The sequence below is a fragment of the Mandrillus leucophaeus genome, unplaced genomic scaffold, assembly GCF_000951045.1.
Source record: "Mandrillus leucophaeus isolate KB7577 unplaced genomic scaffold, Mleu.le_1.0 Scaffold985, whole genome shotgun sequence".
Classification (NCBI taxonomy): Eukaryota; Metazoa; Chordata; class Mammalia; order Primates; family Cercopithecidae; genus Mandrillus; species Mandrillus leucophaeus.
Window position 1 is genome coordinate 465,692 of NW_012110752.1, and position 4,882 is coordinate 470,573.

A 4,882-nucleotide genomic window follows, 5' to 3' on the forward strand; every position below is an offset into this window, starting at 1 on the left:
AAAAGGTCAGCTTTGCTTCTGAATACACTGTCTTGGAGCCATTGCTGCTTTTTCTTTTTTTTTTTTTTTTTTTTTTTTTTAATGTTATGCTGCTTTAATTCTTGAGAGAATAAGCAGTTTTGTATTCTGATCTTTGGAGTTGGACAATGCCCTTGATTTCTGTTCCCTGCAGTAATCTGTGTACTCCTACCTCAGCCTTCTCCACCCTTATTTCCCATTTAATGGTAAAATGCTGATGGAAGAGGCTCAGTAGAAAGACAGGTATATGTTCACAGCTTATTACAGAACATCATTAAGGAATAGGGAAATGAAGGTGACTGATTCTCAAGAGTTTTGTATTTATTTTTTCTGTCTCAGAAGGGGAAATGTTTACATTATTCAACATCAACTTGGGAAAATGATTAAATTGGATGCTTTTTATCAAATGTGTTTTTAAAGTATAATTGAGGTTTGAAAAAAAAATCAGTGCATCAAGGTGACTGGGTCCTGAATCATGAGTTAGACAATAATGTTCTCACATTGATTTCATCGTGTCCAATACAGCCCTGACTCCTGGAAGCAAAAGCCTAACTCCCAAATTAAAGGAATGAGAAAGTTGGTCAGAAGACCTCAAGTTGGAGATTTTAAGCAAGTTCTCTCATAAAATCCATGACCCAGTTCTTAAGGTCACCTCATCTCCAAAACTCTTGACCATCCTTCTCTCTGTTTCTGGCCTGAGCTTCTCGCGTGTGTTACTTGCCCTTGCAGTCCTGACATCCACAACCTGACCATCCTTAAGGACAGGGTAACATAGTGGCTTAGAAGGTCTAGATCTAGCATTAGATAGACTTGGGTTGGTAATCCAAGCATCTTCCTAAGTTGAATGAGATGTTTAACTTCTCTTTAAGTCTCAGTACCCTTATCTGCAAAGTGGGAATAATAGCACTTACCAAAACAACCAACACAAGTTATCTTGAGTATTAATTCATATAAAGTTTCAGCATTGCAACACAAATAAAGTGCTCAGTAAATATTAGTTATGTTTTTTATTGCCATCATTCCATCATGATCTAGTCTTAGGTTCCATAGTGGATATAAACATGACACAGGCTTTTCCCTTGAAGTGGGCAAAAAGGAACTACACCTCTATTGACTACTATTATGACTAGGTATTTGCATAACCATTACCATATTTCATCAGTTCTGAGATCCTATTCTAACATCTCTGATACCAGTCGGCTTCTTATAACATTCAGGGTGCCTTTTGAAAAATATCAGCGATGCATAAAATTATCAGTGATGCATAAAATAATGGTGCATTTTACAATTGGTATATCTTGGATTTGATGAAATATAATAAGTATTAATACTAGAGAGGAAACTGTGAAGCTCCTAAGTGCCTGGCATTTCTAAAAGCCCCATGTGGGGAGAGTGGACCCAAGCCTGAGCCATCTAGCTTGAGTGAAACTGATCCTGTGTCCTGCTGTTCCAGTCATGATTGACTGGACCTGGATCAATGTGTGAGCCAAGGGCTTTCATGTGTTCTCTGCATCTGAGGGAGCCCAGTGGCTGTGAGATACCTTAACAACTGAGGGTTTTCCATGTCACTTGGTCACAAACTCATCTAACCAGATCCTGTTTTGCAGTGGATGGAGGCAACGAACATCTGTGGTTTACTCAGCCTCAATTTCCAATTGTCTCTGCTCCCCAGAAGGCCTTGTGTAATCTTTATCTGTGAGAGGATCTCTGTGAGATAGATATGATAATAGGCATTTTATGAATGAGAAACAAAGGCTCAGCTAGGTCAGCTGATGTATGGTCTGGGAGCTGATGTGAATTACAGCTAATAGGCCATGCTTTCTGCACAGCACTGCACCATACATTTATATGTATAACCTCAATAAGTGACTGCTTTGTGGGAGTTTGAATTATTGATGAACAGTAGGATAAATAACCAAATAACCAGAGATTCTTATTATTTATTCAGGCTTCAGCAACCAGGAGGGATTGACTGAGATCTTAACAACAGCGGCAGCAATACCTCAGCAAATCCTTATTATCCAGCCTTCAACGATCTTTACCCTGGAAAACAATCTCAATTTTTGACTTTTCAAAGTTGTGTATGCTCCAGGTTAATGCCAGGAAAGTATTAGAGGTGGGAATATGAAGGTATATGTATAAATTTTAGGTACTGAAGGCTTTAAAAATAATTAACATCATCAAAAATGCTATTTTGAATGTTATCATGGCTATTATGCTTTTACTTCCTGACTTTTTGATGAATAAAGCAAGTGTAATGAATCAACTAAAAAGCTGCAAAAATGTTTTTAAAATGTGTTCCTTTTATTACCTATCAGGATTACCTGATGTGCAGGACACATGATACCACACTCACAAATGCCTAATATTGGTCTTTACGTGGCCATTGAGTCCTGTTGACTTTTCACTCATGTGCTCTAGCATTATGGAATCTGGGCTGTACTTGAGTATGGAAATTCTCTTATAGACTTAGTTTTAATATTCTATTACACCTTTGTTAAGCCATATAAAAGTAATCTGTTTGTGTGTAACTGCCAGATACACCACCTGGAATTCCAAGTAAGATAAAGAAGAGGATGACATTTAAAAGAGGATGGAATTTTGAGGGTAGGATCACAAGGAAGACAGCATGAACGTATTTTTTTCAATGCAAATAATTTTTTTGTAACAAAAAAATGAACTACTTTGGTATGATCTTAAGCAAAAATACTCACTGAAATAGTATATGGATGAATTCACCTACTTACAATTTTATGGTTTCTTTGTAACTAATAAACGTGAATCTCAATCCTGCTTTATCTTTGGTATTTATGAGTCTTCTTCCTGGGCTTCTCTCTTTATATTAGAATTTGAGTCACTGCAATTTATTTTTCCTTACCCTTTCTGATTGCCTCCAGAGACACAATCTGACTCCACAAACACTGGCTTCTGTCATTGGCAGGGGGCGAGGGCATTGTGAGCTGCAGGCACACCGGTGTTCTGTCTGTGGCAGGATGGCCAGTGTCCGCAAGGGGCCTTCCTAGTGGTCAGTGAGGAGTCGTTGTTCCCTCCTCCTCCATTTTCCTTTGCTGGGCTCTGGGACTGAAATTCACCACCATCCCCCGCACCCCGTGAGGTAAAAGTGGTAAGCGAGCTGTAGCCCTGGGTAAATTCTGGAAGTGATGAAATGGAAAAATCAGAACTTTAAAGTCAATCATTAAAATAGGGGAGCCATTTTTTCCTCTTAAATTTTCGAAGAGGAATTCAGGAGGGAGATAAACAGAAACACATATTTGGTGCCCCGGAGTTGCCTTTCCGAGGAGGATCAAGTGGTACGTCCTGCTGAGCTGTGTCCTTTACAGACAGGGTGTGACCTGGGGTTGGAAGAGAAGAGAAGAGAGCAGAAAAGCAGGACAGATAAGTGTTCAGGCCAGTAAAGACAGAGCCTCCCTGAGCACGGAACTGCTCTGCAGTGAGTTGCCAGCTGGAGGAGAGGGTTGTTCTTTTCTCTTGGCGAACTCCCGCTTCTCTCATCCAAGGCACCCTTGCCCTGCATGGACAATTCTGGCTGAGTCTTGAAATGTACACTCGTGGCTCAGGGGACCATGGCTGAGCTGCGGATGACACAGGCTCTCGACCAAACTTCAGTCTCCTCTGAGCCCTTTTCTTCATGAGGCCTTGACCTTGCCACCCTACTCCCTGCAGAGCCCAGTTTAGCAAGAATCCTGCTTAGTCAGTTTCCAGAGTATTCTCCCATCCTTGATATCTGCTCAGATTCCTCATCTGTCACCCTCAGTGTGTAAGTCCTTGCCTAGTTCAGTAGAATCCTGTTAAGTGGGTTTATCAAGAATCCTCTACACTTGATGTCTCCTCTTAGTGATTTTTCGTTCACTGACCCCCAGGAACTTTGCTCTTTGGCTATAAACCCCCAGCAGTCTTCGCTGTAATACAGAGCTGAGCCTAATCTCTTTCCCCTATTGTGATGCCCCTGTTACAATAGCCGTGAATAGTCTTCCTTACCATTTTAATAAGCGTTTGAGTAATTTTTTCCTTTGATAGCTTGGTACATCAAACAGGAGCCTGACTCCTAAACCATGCTGTTCGGGTGTGCTGATATTGTTGACTGGAATATAACCTGATTTGGAAGTGACAAGTGACTGAGGTGAGTGCCTGCAGGACCAGGTGACATTCCCTCCCGCCAGAAGCAGCCTGGGGACCTTGTGCAGTGCTAAACTTCTGAGCCAAGGCCTTGCCAATGCAGCTGCAGCTGAGGCTCCCCGCCGGGAGCGTAGAAGGCGCTCTCAGACGCCCATTGCCGCTCCGAACTGCCGCTGGGAGAACTCTGGCCTTGTCTCGCTGGCGCAGAGGGCCTGGTAGCATCCTCCTCCACCAGACCCCCACTCTTTGGAACCTCCCTAAACCCTGGGCAGCCTGCGGGGACGGCGGCCGCAGCAGAGAGCTGGACACTGCGCAGGCCAGGCAGGGCCGACCCGCTCTCTACTATTCCTAGGAGAAGCTGCTGCCCGCTGTCTGATTTTTAATTTCAAAATCACGCTTTGTCCTGCAAATGTTGTCTATTGTTTATTTTAGGTCAAATAACCCCATAAATACGTAAGTAAATAAACTGGTCACTTGCAGAGATCGTGGGGGAGGGCACGGCGCCCTGAGCTGCAGGCGACGGAAGGTTGCAGAAGCCATGGGGCGCAGACCAAGTGGAAGCTGAGCAGCCACCTCCCACTCCCCGCGCCGCCCCCCAGAAGGACGCACTGCTCTGATTGGCCCGGAAGGGTTCGGGAACTGCCCACCCTTTGGGCTCAGGGCCAAAGGCCGCACCTTCCCCCAGCTGCCCGGGGCTACCAGCGCGCTCCGGCCTTGCCGCCGGCAC

General features: G+C 43.7%; 1 protein-coding gene across 3 annotated transcripts in view; it reads left to right on the plus strand.

The window, feature by feature from the left end:
• The window catches only part of MARC2 (mitochondrial amidoxime reducing component 2), a 65,599-nt gene that overhangs the window by 33,230 nt on the left and 27,487 nt on the right, over nucleotides 1-4,882 (plus strand). For 2 of the 3 annotated variants that reach the window (XM_011971078.1, XM_011971077.1), the window contains exon 8: nucleotides 1,967-2,336. The exons of the other annotated variant lie outside the window; for it this stretch is intronic. The gene's annotated coding sequence lies outside the window, so the exon portion shown is untranslated. Of the gene's footprint in view, nucleotides 1-1,966; nucleotides 2,337-4,882 lie in introns of those variants that run through there. 3 annotated transcript variants of the gene reach the window in all.